Genomic DNA, 19,615 nt, shown 5'->3' with positions numbered 1-19,615 from the left:
TGACTAGTGAACAAAAATTACTTTGGCTGTTGTTGTTTGGCACAATGAAGGAAATGATAGTTCCATATTTCATTAAAGAGTGAAAAAAAACGGTGTTTCAATCAGGGGTTGGAACCGGTTAAGGAAACAGAACCGAAAACCGGAAAATAACAAAATGTTTAAGGAACAGCAATAGAGCCAGGAACGAAAGTGATCCATATTGATCCAGAACAGAACCGTTATTTTTAAAGCATGGGAACTGGTTGTTAACGTTATTTTAGGTTCCAGGCATTTATGTGTAGAGGTGTTTGGTAGAGTTATTATAATAAGTTATTATAATAAGAAACCGGTTTCCTGTTTCCGGTCACAACTTGCAGACTTGTTTACGCTGCTGTGCGTTTTGTTGCCGATCTTACTTTGCTACCTGACGGTTTTTTACTTTTTCATTACCATATATTTTTACTTTTTCCCTCACTCAACTTTTTTCATTCATATTTTTACTTTTTCCCCTCACTCAACTTTTTTTCATTCAACTTTTTCACCCCGGAGGTTTTATCTGGACATGGTTCGTCAGGACTTCAAACAGCCGAAGCTAAGTAACATTAACATGATGCCTTCTAATTGCAGTCGTTGTACTTATAATATACAGGAGAACGATCGCCTTACGGCAAGGATAGCTGTGCTGCAAGCCCAGCTTCAGACGCAATCGTTAGGCAAGGGTAATTTCAGTGTAGGAAAGGATGAAACAGCGTCTGTGCCACCAGTAAGTACAGATAGTAACGTTAGTATAAACCCCCTCGCACGGTCCCCGCAGCCGGACAACTTTCTCATGGCTTCTGGAGGGAAACGCTGTAGGAATGCTCAACCGGTGTCGCTTATTCAGCCGACAGAAACTTTCAACCGGTTCTCCCCATTAAGCGAGTCGGAGTCGGAGGCCGAGACTTCTCTGGTCTCTACTCATCCCGTTGTGGGGTCTGAGACGTCGACGGCTCCCACCATTAGCTCTGACAAATTGAAAACCCTAGTCATTGGCGACTCCATTACCCGCAGTATTAGACTTAAAACTAATCATCCTGTGATCATACACTGTTTACCAGGGGGCAGGGCTACCGACGTTAAGGCTAATCTAAAGACGGTGCTGGCTAAAGCTAAAACTGGCGAGTGTAGAGAGTATAGAGATATTGTTATCCACGTCGGCACCAACGATGTTAGGATGAAACAGAGGTCACCAAGCGCAACATAGCTTCAGCGTGTAAATCAGCTAGAAAGATGTGTCGGCATCGATTAATTGTCTCTGGCCCCCTCCTAGTTAGGGGGAGTGATGAGCTCTACAGCAGAGTCTCACAACTCAATCGCTGGTTGAAAACTGTTTTCTGCCCCTCCGAAAAGATAGAATTTGTAGATAATTGGCCCTCTTTCTGGGACTCACCCACAAACAGGACCAAGCCTGGCCTGTTGAGGAGTGACGGACTCCATCCTAGCTGGAGGGGTGCTCTCATCTTATCTACGAACATAGACAGGGCTCTAACTCCTCTAACTCCACAATGAAATAGGGTGCAGGCCAGGCAGCAGGCTGTTAGCCAGCCTGCCAGCATAGTGGAGTCTGCCACTAGCACAGTCAGCGTAGTCAGCTCAGCTTTCCCCATTGAGACCGTGTCTGTGCCTCGATCTAGGTTGGGCAAAATTAAAAATGGCGGTGTTCGCTTTAGCAATCTCACTAGTATAAAGACCTCCTCCATTCCTGCCATTATTGAAAGAGATTGTGATACCTCACATCTCAAAATTGGGTTACTTAATGTTAGATCCCTCACTTCCAAGGCAGTTATAGTCAATGAACTAATCACTGATAATAATCTTGATGTGATTGGCCTGACTGAAACATTGCTTAAGCCTGATGAATTTACTGTGTTAAATGAGGCCTCACCCCCTGGTTACACTAGTGACCATATCCCCCGCGCATCCCGCAAAGGCGGAAGTGTTGCTAACATTTCCGATAGCAAATTTCAATTTACAAAAAAAAAACAATGACGTTTTCGTCTTTTGAGCTTCTAGTCATGAAATCTATGCAGCCTACTCACTCACTTTTTATAGCTACTGTTTACAGGCCTCCTGGGCCATATGCAGTGTTCCTCACTGAGTTCCCTGAATTCCTATCGGATCTTGTAGTCATAACAGATAATATTCTAATTTTTGGTGACTTTAACATTCACATGGAAAAGTCCACAGACCCACTCCAAAAGGCTTTCGGAGCCATCATCGACTCAGTGGGTTTTGTCCAACATGTCTCTGGACCTACTCACTGCCACAGTCATACTCTGGACCTAGTTTTGTCCCATGGAATAAATGTTGTGGATCTTAATGTTTTTCCTCATAATCCTGGACTATCGGACCACCATTTTATTACGTTTGCAATTGCAACAAATAATCTGCTCAGACCCCAACCAAGGAGCATTAAAAGTCATGCTATAAATTCTCAGACAACCCAAAGATTCCTTGATGCCCTTCCAGACTGCCTCTGCCTACCCAAGGACGTCAGAGGACAAAAATCAGTTAACCACCTAACTGAGGAACTCAATTTAACCTTGCGCAATACCCTAGATGCAGTTGCACCCCTAAAAACTAAAAACATCTGTCATAAGAAACTAGCTCCCTGGTATACAGAAAATACACGAGCTCTGAAGCAAGCTTCCAGAAAATTGGAACGGAAATGGCGCCACACCAAACTGGAAGTCTTCCGACTAGCTTGGAAAGACAGTACCGTGCAGTATCGAAGAGCCCTCACTGCTGCTCGATCATCCTATTTTTCCAACTTGAGGAAAATAAGAACAATCCAAAATTTATTTTTGATACTGTCGCAAAGCTAACTAAAAAGCAGCCTTCGCAAATGGAGGATGGCTTTCACTTCAGCAGTAATAAATTTATGAACTTCTTTGAGGAAAAGATCATGATCATTAGAAAGCAAATTACAGACTCCTCTTTAAATCTGGGTATTCCTCCAAAGCTCCATTGTCCTGAGTCTGCACAACTCTGCCAGGACCTAGGATCAAGGGAGATACTAAAGTGTTTTAGTACTATATCTCTTGACGCAATGATGAAAATAATCATGGCCTCCAAACCCTCAAGCTGCATACTGGACCCTATTCCAACTAAACTACTGAAAGAGCTGCTTCCTGTGCTTGGCCCTCCTATGTTGAACATAATAAACGGCTCTCTATCCACCGGATGTGTACCAAGCTCACTAAAAGTGGCAGTAATAAAGCCTCTCTTGAAAAAGCCGAATCTTGATCCAGAAATTATAAAAAACTATCGGCCTATATTGAATCTTCCATTCCTCTCAAAAATTTTAGAAAAAGCTGTTGCACAGCAACTCACTGCCTTCCTGAAGACAAACAATGTATACGAAACGCTTCAGTCTGGTTTTAGACCCCATCATAGCACTGAGACTGCACTTGTGAAGGTGGTAAATGACCTTTTAACCTGTTTGGGCTAGGGGGCAGTATTGAGAATTTTGGAAAAAATATGTGCCCATTTTTAACTGCCTCCTACACCAACTCAGAAGCTAGAATATGCATATTATTGTTCAGGTTTGGATAGAAAACACCCTAAAGTTTCTAAAACTGTTTGAATGGTGTCTGTGAGTATAACAGAACTCCTATGGCAGGCAGAAACCTGACAAGGTTTCATGCAGGAAGTGGCCTGTCTGACAAGGAGTCGTGCGTCTTGCATCTGTTTATTGAAGAGTAAGGATCTTAACTGTAACGTGACAATTCCCAGGGCTCCAATAGGCGCTCAGAACCCGGGAAAAACCTGAACGATGACGAGGCAGCCTCTGGCTGAAACAGATTATCGCCTTATCCAAGTGGCCGATCAGAGGACCATTGAATGAGGCGCGTGCACGATTCGCCCCCGTGGAGAAATTTCATTCGGCTGTTTAGCTTATTGCAGATTCCCGGTCGGAATATTATCGCTTTTCTACGAGATAAATGGCATAAAAATTCGTTTTAAACAGCGGTTGACATGCTTCGAAGTACGTTAATGGAATATTTAGACATTTTTTGTCACGCCATGCGCCATGCGCGCGACCGTTATTTACCATTCGTATAGTGTCTAGAACGCACGAACAAAACAGAGGATATTTGGATGTAACGATGGATTATTTGGGACCAAACCTACATTTGTTATTGAAGTAGAAGTCCTGGGAGTGCATTCTGACGAAGAACAGGAAAGGTAAGAACATTTTTCTTATAGGAAATAGGATTTTGGTGAAGGCTAATCTTGCCGGGTGTCTAAATAGCTAGCCGTGATGGCTGGGCTATGTACTTAGAATATTGCAAAATGTGCTTCATCCGAAAAGCTATTTTAAAATCGGACATATCGAGTGCATAGAGGAGTAATGTATCTATAATTCTTAAAATAATTGTTATGCTTTTTGTGAACGTTTATCGTGAGTAATTTAGCAAACTGTTAGTAAATTCCCCGGAAGTATGCTTTTTCTGAACGTCACATGCTAATGTAAAAAGCTGTTTTTTGATATAAATATGAACTTGATTGAACAGACATGCATGTATTGTATAACATAATGTCCTAGGTGTGTCATCTGATGAAGATCATAAAAGGTTAGTGCTGCATTTAGCTGTGGTTTGGGTTTTTGTGACATTATATGCTAGCTTGAAAAATGGGTGTCTGATTATTTCTGGCTGGGCACTCTCCTGACATAATCTAATGTTTTGCTTTCGTTGTAAAGCCTTTTTGAAATCGGACAGTGTGGTTAGATTAAGGAGAGTCTTGTCTTTAAATAGCTGTAAAATAGTCATATGTTTGAGAAATTGAAGTAATAGTATTTCAAACGATTCAAAAATCGCGCCACTGAATTCAGGTGGCTGTTACGTAGGTGGGACGAATTCGTCCCGCCTTGCCGATAGAGGTTAATGACGTCAGACCGAGGCTCTGCATCTGTCCTCGTGCTCCTAGATCTTAGTGTCGCTTTTGATACCATCGATCACCACATTCTTTTGGAGAGATTGGAAACCCAAATTGGTGTACATGGACAAGTTCTGGCCTGGTTTAGATCTTATCTGTCGGAAAGATATCAGTTTGTCTCTGTGAATGGTTTGTCCTCTGACAAATCAATTGTAAATTTCGGTGTTCCTCAAGGTTCCGTTTTAGGACCACTATTGTTTTCACAATATATTTTACCTCTTGGGGATGTCATTCGAAAACATAATGTTAAATTTCACTGCTATGCGGACGACACACAGCTGTACATTTCAATGAAACATGGTGAAGCCCCAAAATTGCCCTCGCTAGAAGCCTGTGTTTCAGACATAAAGAAGTGGATGGCTGCAAACTTTCTACTTTTAAACTCGGACAAAACAGAGATGCTTGTTCTAGGTCCCAAGAAACAAAGAGATCTTCTGTTGAATCTGACAATTAATCTGGATGGTTGTACAGTCGTCTCAAATAAAACTGTGAAGGACCTCGGCGTTACTCTGGACCCTGATCTCTCTTTTGAAGAACATATCAAGACTGTTTCAAGGACAGCTTTTTTCCATCTACGTAACATTGCAAAAATCAGAAACTTTCTGTCCAAAAATGACGCAGAAAAATTAATCCATGCTTTTGTTACTTCTAGGCTGGACTACTGCAATGCTCTACTTTCCGGCTACCCGGATAAAGCACTAAATAAACTTCAGTTAGTGCTAAATACGGCTGCTAGAATCCTGACTAGAACCAAAAAATTTGATCATATTACTCCAGTGCTAGCGTCCCTACACTGGCTTCCTGTTAAGGCAAGGGCTGATTTCAAGGTTTTACTGCTAACCTACAAAGCATTACATGGGCTTGCTCCTACCTATCTTTCCGATTTGGTCCTGCCGTACATACCTACACGTACGCTACGGTCACAAGACGCAGGCCTCCTAATTGTCCCTAGAATTTCTAAGCAAACGGCTGGAGGTAGGGCTTTCTCCTATAGAGCTCCATTTTTATGGAATGGTCTGCCTACCAATGTGAGAGATGCAGACTCAGTCTCAACCTTTAAGTCTTTACTGAAGACTTATCTCTTCAGTAGGTCCTATGATTAAGTATAGTCTGGCCCAGGAGTGTGAAGGTGAACGGAAAGGCTGGAGCAACGAACCGCCCTTGCTGTCTCTGCCTTGCCGGTTCCCCTCTTTCCACTGGGATTCTCTGCCTCTAACCCTTTTACAGGGGCTGAGTCACTGGCTTACTGGTGTTCTTCCATGCCGTCCATGGGAGGGGTGCGTCACTTGAGTGGGTTGAGTCACTGACGTGGTCTTCCTGTCTGTGTTGGCGCCCCCCCCCCTTGGGTTGTGCCATGGCGGAGATCGTTGTGGGCTATACTCGACCTTGTCTTAGGACGGTAAGTTGGTGGTTGGAGACATCCCTCTAGTGGTGTGGGGGCTGTGCTTTGGCAAAGTGGGTGGGGTTATATCCTGCCTGTTTGGCCCTGTCCGGGGGTATCATCGGATGGGGCCACAGTGTCTTCTGATCCCTCCTGTCTCAGCCTCCAGTATTTATGCTGCAGTAGTTTATGTGTCGGGGGGCTAGGGTCAGTCTGTTACATCTGGAGTATTTCTCTTGTCTTATCCGGTGTCCTGTGTGAATTTAAATATGCTCTCTCTAATTCTCTCTTTCTCTCTTTCTGTCTTTCTCTCGGAGGACCTGAGCCCTAGGACCATGCCTCAGGACCACCTGGTATGATGACTCCTTGCTGTCCCCAGTCCACCTGGCCGTGCTGCTGCTCCAGTTTCAACTGTTCTGCCTGCGGCTATGGAACCCTGACCTGTTCACCGGACGTGCTTGTTGCACCCTCGACAACTACTATGATTATTATTATTTGACCATGCTGGTCATTTATGAACATTTTAACATTTTAACATCTTGACCATGTTCTGTTATAATATCCACCCTGCACAGCCAGAAGAGGACTGGCCACCCCTCATAGCCTGGTTCCTCTCTAGGTTTCTTCCTAGGTTTTTGGCCTTTCTAGGGAGTTTTTCCTAGGGAGTTTTTCCTAGCCACCGTGCTTCTTTCACATGCTTTGCTTGCTGTTTGGGGTTTTAGGCTGGGTTTCTGTACAGCACTTTGAGATATCAGCTGATGTACGAAGGGCTATATAAAAATACATTTGATTTGATTTGATTTAAAGGAAGAATAAAACTGACCAAAATAAGACAAAGTATGCCTACAAAGCATGCCTTCTATAGAAGTTCATCATTGTTTAAGTGACAGGTCTGCCTGCTTATTCTTTAATGGAACAAATGTCAGAGCGTTAAACATCAATGGGCCAATGACACTGAGGTCTCGGGACTACTTTCAGGAAGTATGCGACACCATACCAGTGTCCCCTCCATCTGTTGCCCCTTCCCTGCTCATGTGAACACCACCCCTATAGCATGTGGTGCTCCAATGTCTTCATGTCCCTCTCTCATTAGGCCCAGAAACACACAACAGATGGCTTGTGGGAACTCACACTCCTCCAGAAATTGGAAAGGCACCACCCACGGCAATGATGGGTGCTGAAAGATTTAAGAGTCCCAATGATAAGCCCCCCCCCCCAAGTAGATAAATCAACGGTCAGACGCAGGTTGACGTTTATTGTCTTGAATCTTGCCCTGGAGGCAGAATTTAGCAATTTCTGCAAGATGGGCCAGCTACAAAGTCAAAATTGGCTATATGGGAAAAATGTATGAAAACAAACTTCAGCTTTTTGGTATTAAGTTATGGTTAAGATTAGGCATTAGGGTTAGCAGTGTGGAAAAGTTTAGGGTTAGGTTTAAAATCAGATTTATGACTTGTGGCTGTGGCTGTGGCAGTTAATGACCACTCTGCAGAACTGCCTCCAGGGCAAGATTCATGACAATAAATGCCAACCTGCGGATCAGATGGAATGATTGATACACTGTTTTCACCACACACATGACCTTCATATGTACCGGAGCTCTGCAGTTTGGAGTCAAAGGCATCATGTGTAGACATACCCTGTGAATAAACAACAAATACAATCAAGGATCCGTTGAATGTTTAAGACAGAAAACCAGGTGCAGAGAAATATGTGGGATAGTTCAAAAACAGGGTATATGGCCATCTCAATTTCACACTTCACCAATTAAACTGCACTCCAATCTACAAAGGGATGGTACTCATAATAACTAAATAAGAGTTTGATTGGAAATTGCTTCAGGTGTTCACATAATACATAATTCTATCCCAATATATCTGGGTTTATGTACAGTACCAGTCAAAAGATAGGACACACCTACTCATTACAGGGTTTTTCTTTATTTGTACTACTTTCTACATTGTAGAATAATAGTGAATAATATCAAAACTACGAAATAACACATATGGAATCATGTAGTAAGCAAAAAGTGTTAAACAAATGAAAATATATTTTAGATTTGACATTCTTCAAAGTAGCCACACTTTGCCTTAATTGCAGCACACCCTTGGAAATCGCTCAACCAGATTCATGAGGTAGTAATCTGGAATGGATTTAAATTAACAGGTGTGCCTTGTTAAAAGTTCATCTATGGAAGGGTGATATACAGAAGATAGCCCTATTTGGGAAAATACCAAGTCCATACTATGGCAAGAACAGCTCAAATAAGTAAATAGAAATGACAGTCCATTATTAAGACATGATGGTCAGTCAATCCGAAACATTTCAAGAACTTTGAAAATTTCTTCAAGTGCAGTAGCAAAACCCATAAAGCGCTATGATGAAACTGGCTCTCATGAGGACCACCATTGGAAAGGAAGACACAGAGTTACCTCTGCTGCAGAGGATAAGTTCATTAGAGTTACCAGCCTCACAAATTGCAGCCCATATAAATGCTTCACAGAGTTCAAGTAAGAGAATACATCTCAACATCAACTGTTCAGAGGAGACTGTGTGAATCAGGCATTCATGGTCGAATTGTTGCAAAGAAACTACTACTAAAGGACAGCAATAATAAGAAGAAACTTTCTTGGGCCAAGACACACGAGCAATGAACATTAGACCGGTAGATATCTGTCCTTTGGTCTGTTGAGTCCAAATTTTGAGATTTTTGGTTCCAACCGCCGTGTCTTAGTGAGACGCAGAGTAGGCGAGCGGATGATCTCCACATGTGTGGTTCCCACTGTGAAGCATGGAGGAGGAGGTGTGATGGTGTGGGCTGCTTTGCTGGTGACACTATCATTGATTTATTTAGAATTCAAGGCACACTTAACCAGCATGGCTACCACAGCATTCTGCAGCGATACGCCATTCCATCTGGTTTGCACTTAGTGGGACTATCATTTGTTTTTCAACAGGATAATGACCCAACACACCTCCAGGCTGTGTAAGGGCCATTTGGCCAAGAAGGAGAGTGATGGAGTGCTGCAACAGATGACCTGGCCTCCACAATAACCCGTTCTCAACCCAATTGAGATTGTTTGGGATGAGTAGGGCTGCAGAGTGAAGGAAAAACAGCTAACAAGTGCTCAGCATATGTGGGAAATCCTTCAAGACTGTTGGAAAAGCATTCCAGGTGAAGCTGGTTGAAAGAATGCCAAGAGTGTGCAAAGCTGTCATTAAGGCAAAGGGGGGGCTACTTTGAAGAATCTAAAATAAAAACTATATTTTGATTTGTTTAACACTTTTTTGGTTACTACATAATTCCATATGTGTTATGTCATAGTTTTGATGTCTTCACTATTATTCTACAATGTAGAAAATAGGAAAAATAAAGAAAACCCTTGAATGAGTAGGTGTGTCCAACATTTTGACTGGCACTGTATGTGGCCCCATTATTTCAGTTGGGATCAGAGAGGACATAAGCTGCTCCAAAGGATCCCTTATTTCCGCTCAAACAACAACTGCTTTAAAATGTTGACCGAAAATTACTATCTCGCATAAAACATCCCTTTATGTGTCATGTATTATTTTCTCATTCCTGTGGCATCAGTAGATCCCTGAAAGATGCATCTCTGTCAGTAAATGGTTCTCTCCCACCATGTGAAGCAGCCTTGTATTTATGATGGAGTGACTCAAGTCCAAAGCTCTGATGAGATCATGCCCAAAATACTGCATAACGCTCCCCAGTGAAATGTATCACGCAATCGTTAGCTCATCTGAGGGCTTTCTCTGCTGCTCTCCAGAGCTTACAATCTCTCCAATATCATTGCATTAATGGCATTCTTGTGAGATTATGTTTGCTCCATCCAGGTTGAAATTTCTATCGTTCTCTCAACCTTGATCTTTGACCATCTTCTATGTTAGGCCATCAATGATCCTTTCAAAATGAATATTTTGAGTATTTAAACCATATACTAACAATAAATCAAATCAAACCATATTATCCCTATGATGCATACATCTTCTTTTGACCATCCTTTCAGTAATATTGGGATTGTATGTTTATGTAAAATAGCGTCAGTGACACCTTGATGAGTTACTGTTATCTTAACTTCCACATTCTCTATGATATCCTTCATCCCAGAACATCCCTTTTCCCTTTCACTGTGCCAGCTCTCCAGGCTCTGTAGAGCTGTGTGAACAGAAGGGTACTAAGAGGAGGGTTTTACCTGGGGCCAATGTTAGCCCTTGTCGCTGTAGGCTCTGTCTCTCTGGTCTTGCCCCCTCCAGGTGTTGGCATGTTAGTCTGACACCCAGACTAACGTTGGGCAGGGGCCTCTGTGTGCTGCTCTGGTCTGACAGAAGGATCCTCCCCTGGGCTGGGTGACCTAGTTGAGCTCCTCAGAGAGCCAGGATACTCACACTGCTCTGAGAAGGGAGGCCGAGCCGAGGTGGTGCTGTGTTTTAATCTTCACACCAGACGCTGTCTCATCTCTGAACCAGACACATACTTCCCTTCTTTCTGGGAGTCTCTGTGATCAAGCTGCTTGACAGGTTCATGGAAAAATTATGTTATTCAAAATGGCGATAAGGATGATCCTTGCCAACTATTGCTATTAGCCTAGCTCTTTAAATCTGATTTTAAAGCATACTGACAGCTTGTCATCAAGTTTGAGATGAGCGTCTGAGAATACACTGTGCATCCAGAATATCATATATTATCAACCTTTTTCCCTCCAATGGCGCCCATGTGCATACAGTATTTGTAGTTGTATTTGTTATGTATGCCCATTAGTTCCTGCCAAGGCAGCAGCTACTGTTCCCCAGGCACTGAAGATGTGGATGTCGATTAAGGCAGCCCCCCGCACCTCTCTGATTCAGACACATTTCAGTTGAATGCATTCAGTTGTACAATTGACTAGGTATCCCCCTTTCCACTTTCCTTACTTTTCCTGGGGTCCAACAACATTAAGGCAGTTATATACAATTTAAAAGTTGACATGACATTACATTTCATAACACTTTACACAATACATTGTGTTCCCTCAGGTCATTACTCTACTATCACATACAGAGCATTCGGAAAGTATTCAGACCCCTTTGAATTTTTCCACATTTTGTTATGTTACAGCCTTATTCTATAATTGATTACATCGTTTTTTTCCACTCATCAATCTACACACAATACCCCATAATGACACAGCAAAAACAGGTTTGCGCTTTGTCATTGTGGGGTATTGTGTGTAGATTGATGAGGGAAAAAATGTATGTCATCAATTTAAGGCTGTAACGTAACACAGTTTGGAAAAGTCAAGGGGTCTGAATACTTTCCGAATGCACTGTATATACAATACAAAATCCATCTCTACGTGTGTGTAGAGTGCGTGTCTTATCATGTGTACGTGTGTCTGTGCCTATGTGTGTGTGTGTCTCTTCACAGTTACCGCTGTTCCATAAGGTGTATTTTTATGTTTTTTAAATCTGATTCTACTGCTTGCATCAGTTACCTGATGTGGAATAGAGTTCCATGTAGCCATGACTCTATGCAGTACTGTACGCCTCCCATAGTCTGTTGTTGACTTGGGATTGTGAAAGGAACTTTCGTGACATGTCTTGTGGGGTATGCATGGGTGTCTGAGCTGTTTGCTAGTAGTTTAAACAGACAACTCGGTGCATTCAGCATGTCAACACTTCTTACAAAAACAAGTAGTGATGAAGTCAATCCCTCCTCCACTTTGAGCCATGAGAGACTTCTCCTCCATATTGCAAGCACTAGTTACATTTTGAAGCTTTTTCTTGAGTGGACAGTCAATATTGAAACCACCCAGAAAATATACCTCTCTGTTGATATCACATACATTATCAAGCATTTCACACGTTGGGCTCCCGAGCGGTGTAGCGGTGTAAGGCACTGCTTGTCAGTGCTAGAGGCATCACTACAGACACCATGGTTCGAATCCAGGCTGTTTCACAACTGGCCATGATTGGGAGTCTCATAGGGCGGCACACAATTGGCCCAGCATTGTCTGGGTTTGGCCGGTGTAGGATGTCACTGTAAATAAGAATTTGATCTTAACTGACTTGCTTAGTGAAATAAAGGTTCAATTTACAATAAAAGTAAAAAAATCCAGATACTGACTGTTAGTACTTGGTGGTCCATAGTAGCTTCCCACCAGAATGGGCTTTAGGAGAGGCAGTATTTAACATGAGATACTCTCTAAGCTTTACAGGAATGTGGTTCTGAATATAAACCTCCATCTTTGGCATTTCTGTCTTTTTTGTAGATGATACAACCATGTATTTCTACCACTGTTTCAGAGATTGTAAGAATATGAATGTCATCTGTTACTAGCAAATTATTGATTTCATGAACCATTAAGCTACATATGTTAACATGGGCTATTTTTAGGCCTTTTCTGGGATGCTTGATTGTTTTCATTGCTTTACTGGGAAGCTTAACATAAGCAGATATGCTCATGTTATATATGTTAGTGCAGGGTGAGCTGCACACAATGGACTTCCTACTAGGGCACACAGCCTCAGTGCTAACAGTATAACTCTTGTTCATATGCACATGATTACTGCATAGAATATCATTGATAAGTTATTGTCTCAATGCAGCTCAATAATGCTGTGAAAGGATCTAGGAACCAAAATGATTTGGGTGGATCCCATCCTCCTATAAAACAAGCTTTGTTCCAGTAGGTATCGAAATTGTTACACCGACAGAGCTGCAATAGTCTAGTAGCCAGATAAGGAGGGCTAAAAGTCTGCTGAAACATTCAATGCCAAGAGTTAGGGAGGGCGCAGGGCCAGATATTATGGGGTGTTGTTGATGTCAAGCAGAACCCAATCATTTCTTTAAAATCCATCTTCAATTTCCTGATGCAGGTTTAAAATGTTCCGAGCAGCTGTTTGATTTCCTGTACTCATGCTCCTGGATAGCACAACGTTATTACTCCAGCGACTGAGACATTTCTCACCATTGAACTGCCCAATACAATGGCCGGAGAAGGGGATGGAGAATTCTGCCCATTCTTACCCCTCACACAATTCATTGAACCTTTCACGGGCCACGAGAAGCAGGATAGCATATGCCCGCTGCTCCTGGTGATAGGTCCAGACCTCATACAGCAGGCAGTGCACCGTCAGATCCAAAGAGAGGGAAAGGAGCCGAACTTGATGATAGAGCCGCTGCTGAAATCAGCGTAGTTGGAGTAAGCACAGCCGTCGCAGACACAGGCAGTCCCAGTGATGAAGGCGCAGGTAGATCAGGCACCAGTGCGGCGAAGCTGTTCCTTATGTCAATCTGCTCTGAACCTCTCGTAGATACTCCAGTCCGCTTAGCAGCATGCCGCTGCCTTCGATTTCCACAACATGTGACGTGGGACCAGCACTGATTGGAACAATCCTCTTGCTGTTCTACGTCTACTCCACTGCAAGATGGAGGAGGAGAAGCAGATGGAGATGACTTCCTTGGCTGGCAAGTTCCAGGTAGCACAGGCCACTCGGATAGGGACAGATGACAAGGCGGGGATACATCCATCAGGGCCGAGCGGCATCCAACCACAGGAGTTGAGAACGAGAAAGTTCCAATTTGCGTTTTCCCCATAAGTTCGTGCTGAATTGAAATTTGGAGAATAGTGTCTCTTCACAGTTCCCGCTGTTCCATAAGGTGTATTTAGGATAGCAACCTCAATCCTGTAATCCTCCGCAAGAAAACAATTGTGTATTGGAACTCCGGATTGTCAATATTGTCCCAGACAAGAGCATAATAAACAGAGCTTCTACAGCGCTAGAAACATTTGTTAGCCATGCCATATATATACAGTTGAAGTCGGAAGTTTACATACATTTAGGTTGGAGTCATTAAAACTCGAGTCATTTAAACTCCACAAATTTCTTGTTAACAAACTATAGTTTTGGCAAGTCGGTTAGGACATCTACTTTGTGCATGACACAAGTAATTTTTCCAACAATTGTTTACAGACAGATTATTTCACTTATAATTCACTGTATCACAATTCCAGTGGGTCACTAAGTTGACTGTGCCTTTAAACAGCTTGGAAAATTCTAGAAAATGATGTCTTGGTTTTAGAAGCTTCTGATAGGCTAATTGACATCATTTGAGAAAATTGGAGGTGTACCTGTGGATGTATTTCAAGGCATACCTTCAAACTCAGGGCCTCTTTGCTTGACATCATGGCAAAATCAAAAGAAATCAGCACAGACCTCAGAAAGAAAATTGTAGACCTCCACAAGTCTGGTTCATCATTGGGAGCAATTTCCAAACGCCTGAAGGTACGATGTTCATCTGCACAAACAATAGTACGCAAGTATAAACACCATGGGACCACGCAGCCACTATACCGCTGTTACGGGTGTGTACTGGAGGCGAAGTCAGGTGCAGGAGAGCAGAGTGTAGTTAACAGGTGCACTTTTTATTCTGATCCAAACGAAAGCACATAAGTACATATAACGTGCCCAAAACACGGAACATAAACAAAAGTCTGGCGCGTAACAAATACCCACATAATATCAAAACAATTTCACACAAAGACATGGAGGGGAACAGAGGACTAAATACATTTAGTGTGATTAGTTAATGAAAACCAGGTGTGTATGGAACAAGACAAAACAAATGGGAATATAAAAAAATGGAGCGGCGGTGGCTAGAAAGCCGGTGACGTCGATCGCCGAACGCCACCCGAACAAGGAGAGGAGCCGACTTCGGCGGAAGTCGTAACAACCGCTCAGAAAGGAGATGCGGCTAGCAAGCCGAAGAACATCATCCCAACCGTGAAGCACGGGGCTGGCAGCATCATGTTGAGGGGGTGCTTTGCTACAGGAGGGACTGGTGCACTTCACAAAAAAGATGGCATCATGAGGAGGGAAAATGATGTGGATATATTGAAGCAACATCTCAAGACATCAGTCAGGAAGTTAAAGCTTGGTTGAAAATGGGTCTTCCAAATGGACAATGACCCCAAGCATATTTCCAAAGTTGTGGCAAAATGACTTAAGGACAACAAAGTCAAGGTATTGGAGTGGCCATCACAAAGCCCTGACCTCATTCCTGTAGAACATTTGTAGGCAGAACTGAAAAAGGGCATGCGAGCAAAGAGGCCTACAAACCTGGCTCAGTTACACTAGCTCTGTCAGGAGGAAATGGGCCAAAATTCACCCAACTTATTGTGGGAAGCTTGTGGAAGGCTACCCGAAACGGTTGACCCAAGTTAAACAATTTAAAGGCAATGCTAACAAATACTAATTGAGTGTATGTCACGTCCTGACCAGTGAAAATTGTCATTTTGCCATAGTAGTATGGTCAGGGCGTGGCAGGGGGGTTGTTTTGTGTGTTTTGGGGTTGGTTTGTTTCTAGGGGAATGTGTTCTAGTTTTCTGTTTCTATGTTTCATTTTCCATGTGTGGCCGAGTATGGTTTCCAATCAGAGGCAGGTGTCTTTCGTTGTCTCTGATTGGAAGCCATACTTAGGTAGCCTGTTTTCCTTTGGGTTTTGTGGGTGGTTGCTTTCTGTTTAGTATGTTTGTATACCTGACAGAACTGTTTGTCTGTCGTTTGTTTTTTTCTTTGTGAAGTGCCTTTTTCATTCTAAAATAAAAGGATGAGCACTCAACACGCTGCGCCTTGGTCTGTTCACTACGACACCTGTGACAGTGTATGTAAACTTCTGACCCACTGGGAATGTGATGAAAGAAATAAAAGCTGAAAGAAATCATTCTCTCTACTATTATTCTGACATTTCACATTCTTAAAATAAAGTGGTGATCTAATTGACCTAAGACAGGGAATTTTTTACTAGGATTAATTGTCAGGAATTGTGAAAAACTGAGTTTAAATGTATTTGGCTAAGGTGTATGTAAATTTCCGACTTCAACTGTATTCTGAAACTTATGAGTTCGTGACAGGAAATTACGCTGTGACTGGAAATTATGTTGTCACTGTGGTAGAACTTGGTAGGTGTGTGCTGGCGCCCATGTGTGTGTGTGTTTGTGTGTTTGTGCACACACGTTTGATTGTGCAGTCAGTCATGCGTGTATGTATGCTTTATTTGCAACAAGTTTACAGTTCTTCCAGAAATAATGCATGTGTTCTGCCACAATAATTCTGAGCATTTCCAAAAATGTTCCACGGATATATTGGAGATGGGGAATTCTGAAAGTGAGGTCACACATATACCATGGTGAAAAGGGGGTTGGGGGCTGTGTGATAAAACAGCCTTCAGTAGTGGTAGGGGGAATTACATACAGTATGGTTAACTGGCTGGATCACTTACAGAGAAACAGTGTGCATAACAAGGATCCTGGCATGTATAAGGTAAAAAGGTAAAAAATAAATGAGGAAAAGGAGAACTATTCCAGAAAGGAGTGAGGTGGGAATATATGAGGACTACGCTCAGCTCACCATGTTTCCTTTCTTTGATGGCTCCCGGGTGGCGCAGGCGTCTAATGCACTGCATCTCAGTGCTAGAGGCATTACTACAGACCCTGGTTCAATCCCAGGCTGTATCACAACCGGCCGTGATCAGGAGACTCATAGGGCGGCGCACAATTGGCCCAGCGTCGTCCGGGTTAGGGGAGGGTTTGGCTGGGGTAGGCTGTCATTGTAAAATAAGAATTTGTTCTTTACTGACTTTCCTTGTTAAATGAAGTTAAAATAAAATGTATCCACATGCCTCTCTCTATTCCCTGATCCCTCTCTCTCTCTGCTGCAGCCAACCCTGCTCTGAGCCTTAATGGTACATGCCATTAGCGAGACCATTTCTATAAGGGGAAGGGGGTCTCTGTCTTGCCTAAGAGAGGCTACTTTAGTCCCACATAAAGACATTCACACATGTCTCTCCACGCAAAGAGCCATCTCCCCCGTTACGACAGCACAGCACAGCCTGTCTCTGTGACAACCGCCGAGTCGCGTTAACAGAGACAGAGATAGACAGAGAGAGGGAGGGAGGGACAGATATAGAGAGGAGGAGAAGAAGGACTACCACGGAGCAAAACACGTCGCCGTCTCTCTCTGACATCCCCCCTCGTTCGCATGTGTTTGTGTGTGAGCCTGCACGGAGAAGAGAAGGAAAGAAAATTAAGCTGGAGAAATTCTTCTTCTCTGTCTTTTAGTTTCCCTCTTTTCTCCATCCATCATCCAAGGCTTGAATACCGGTGTCAGCTGCCACAGCGGGATAAAATAAAGGGATGCTTTGAAAGCTACCTCTGTCTATGACAAGGCACACAGAGAAGCAGAAAGAGGCACAACAAGCAGGGACAAAAGCAGGACTTTGATAATGAATGGGAGTCCTTCCATAGCATGTGGTAGGAATAGCAGTCCGTCACTGAAGTCTACGGATAAGGTAAATAATATTTATGTCTCTCACTCTCCATGCCTGATTACACCCATCAGTAGAAATGCAAAGCGGTACTTGCAGCAGGAGCACAAACAGAGACATTATAATCATGAAGATTACATTTTTTTAATGCTGATAAAAATCCTAACATGAGGGAAGATTGCCATCTTTGTCCTGAGTCCCTGTACATGTGTAGCTGTAGCAGCATTGTGGAACTGTTGGAGATTTAAGCCATGCATATTGTATGCAGTAGACTACAGAGCCATGCAGGCAGTGTGAAAGAGCAGGGAATCTGATGGCCTAACCGAGTGACTGACTGACTGACATGAGGAATCAATGATAATCCCCATAATCATGCTCCTTCCTGCTCAAATAGTGAGAGTACAGACAGTACACAAACACACTAAGAGAAAGAACGCACTGCTTGTTTTCTGAACCCTGGACCGTCAGGCAGCACTGTTTCCCTGGCGACTCAGGGGAACCCTTCACCACCTCTAACAAGAAATAACAAGTGTGTCCAGAGAAACAAAAAGGGCACTGGCTTAGAAAAACAGACATAAGCCAAACTCATAGGCTATTTCTGGAGAGTGGATGTATTTTCTCATTTTCGACAGGTACTCTACCCTTGCGACTCCTTGGGCTATGATGCAGTTTCTGTGTTTGCTCCCTTCTCAGACACAGGTGTCAGTGTATTAACACTGTACTAACAGTCACTTTTGTACTAACACAGTAGATGTGTAGTGGAGACCAGGGCACAAACACTTTTGCTTATTTTTTTAATATTATTTGAGGTAGATTTTTATCCAAACAACATGCATATCTAAGCTACCATTACACACTGCAACAACATTTCTAGGCCATTCCAGTCGTTTACAATTCAACCGAAAGTGGCAGAAGTAAAATGCCCCCCACCCACAAGTTTTGAAATACACAATAAAGTAAGTAAGTAAGCATACTTACCTACCTCCCCTTCATCTACATGGATTGTAAGGGATTTAACAAGTAACATCAATAAGGGATCCTAGCTTTCAACTGGATTCACCTGGTCAGTCTATGTTATGGAAGGAGCAGGTGTTCCTAACATTTTGTACACAAATTGAAGCTGTTCTGAGGGCAAAAGGGGGTGAATCTCAATATTAGGAAGGCGTTTGTACACTCCACAGACATGTGACTAACAGAAATTGAATAATGTGTTCCTGAACAAAGGGTGGTCAAAGTAACGGTCAGTACCAGTTGCATTAAGTACTGCAGTGCATCTCCTCCTCATGGACTGCACCAGATTTGCCAGTTAATGCTGTGAGATGTTACCCCACTCTTCCACCAAGGCACCTGCAAGTTCCCGGACATTTCTGGGGGGAATGATCCTAGCCCTCACCCTCGGATGCAACAGGTCCCAGATGTGCTTAATGGGATTGAGATCCATGCTCCTCGCTTCCCATGGCAGAACACTGACATTCCTGTCTTGCAGGAAATCACGCACAGAACGAGCAGTATGGCTGGTGGCATTGTCATGCTGGAGGGTCATGTCAGGATGAGGCTGCAGGAAGGGTACCACATGTGTGAGGAGTATGTCTTCCCTGTAAAGCACAGCGTTGAGATTGCCTGCATTGACAACAAGCTCAGTCTGATGATGCTGTGACACACCACCCCAGACCATGATGGACCCTCCACCTCCAAATCGATCCTGCTCCAGAGTACAGGCCTCGGTGTAACGCTCACTCCATTCGACGATAAACGCAAATCCGACCATCACCCCTGGTGAGACAAAACCGCGACTCGTCAGTGAAGAACACTTTTTGTCAGTCCTGTCTGGTCCAGCGATGGTGGGTTTGTGCCCATAGGCAACGTTATTGCCGGTGATGTCTGGTGAGGACCTGCCTTACAAGCCCTCAGTCCAGCCTCTCTCAGCCTATTGCAGACAGTCTGAGCACTGA

The 19,615-nt window shown here is 43.2% G+C and overlaps 1 protein-coding gene across 2 annotated transcripts in view; it reads left to right on the top strand.

Moving 5' to 3' along the window:
- Positions 1-17,131: 17,131 nt before the first annotated feature.
- LOC106581230 (galactosylgalactosylxylosylprotein 3-beta-glucuronosyltransferase 1) overlaps positions 17,132-19,615 on the top strand; it is a 109,690-nt gene continuing 107,206 nt past the window's right edge. For both annotated transcript variants that reach the window (XM_014163150.3, XM_014163148.3), the window contains exon 1: positions 17,132-17,687. The gene's annotated coding sequence lies outside the window, so the exon portion shown is untranslated. The remainder of the gene's footprint in view (positions 17,688-19,615) is intronic.

Source organism: Salmo salar, chromosome 20, assembly GCF_965601325.2.
Source record: "Salmo salar chromosome 20, fSalSal1, whole genome shotgun sequence".
NCBI classification, from domain to species: Eukaryota; Metazoa; Chordata; class Actinopteri; order Salmoniformes; family Salmonidae; genus Salmo; species Salmo salar.
The sequence above is the reverse complement of the archived record's forward strand: the minus strand, read 5'-3'. Positions and strand labels throughout refer to the sequence as shown.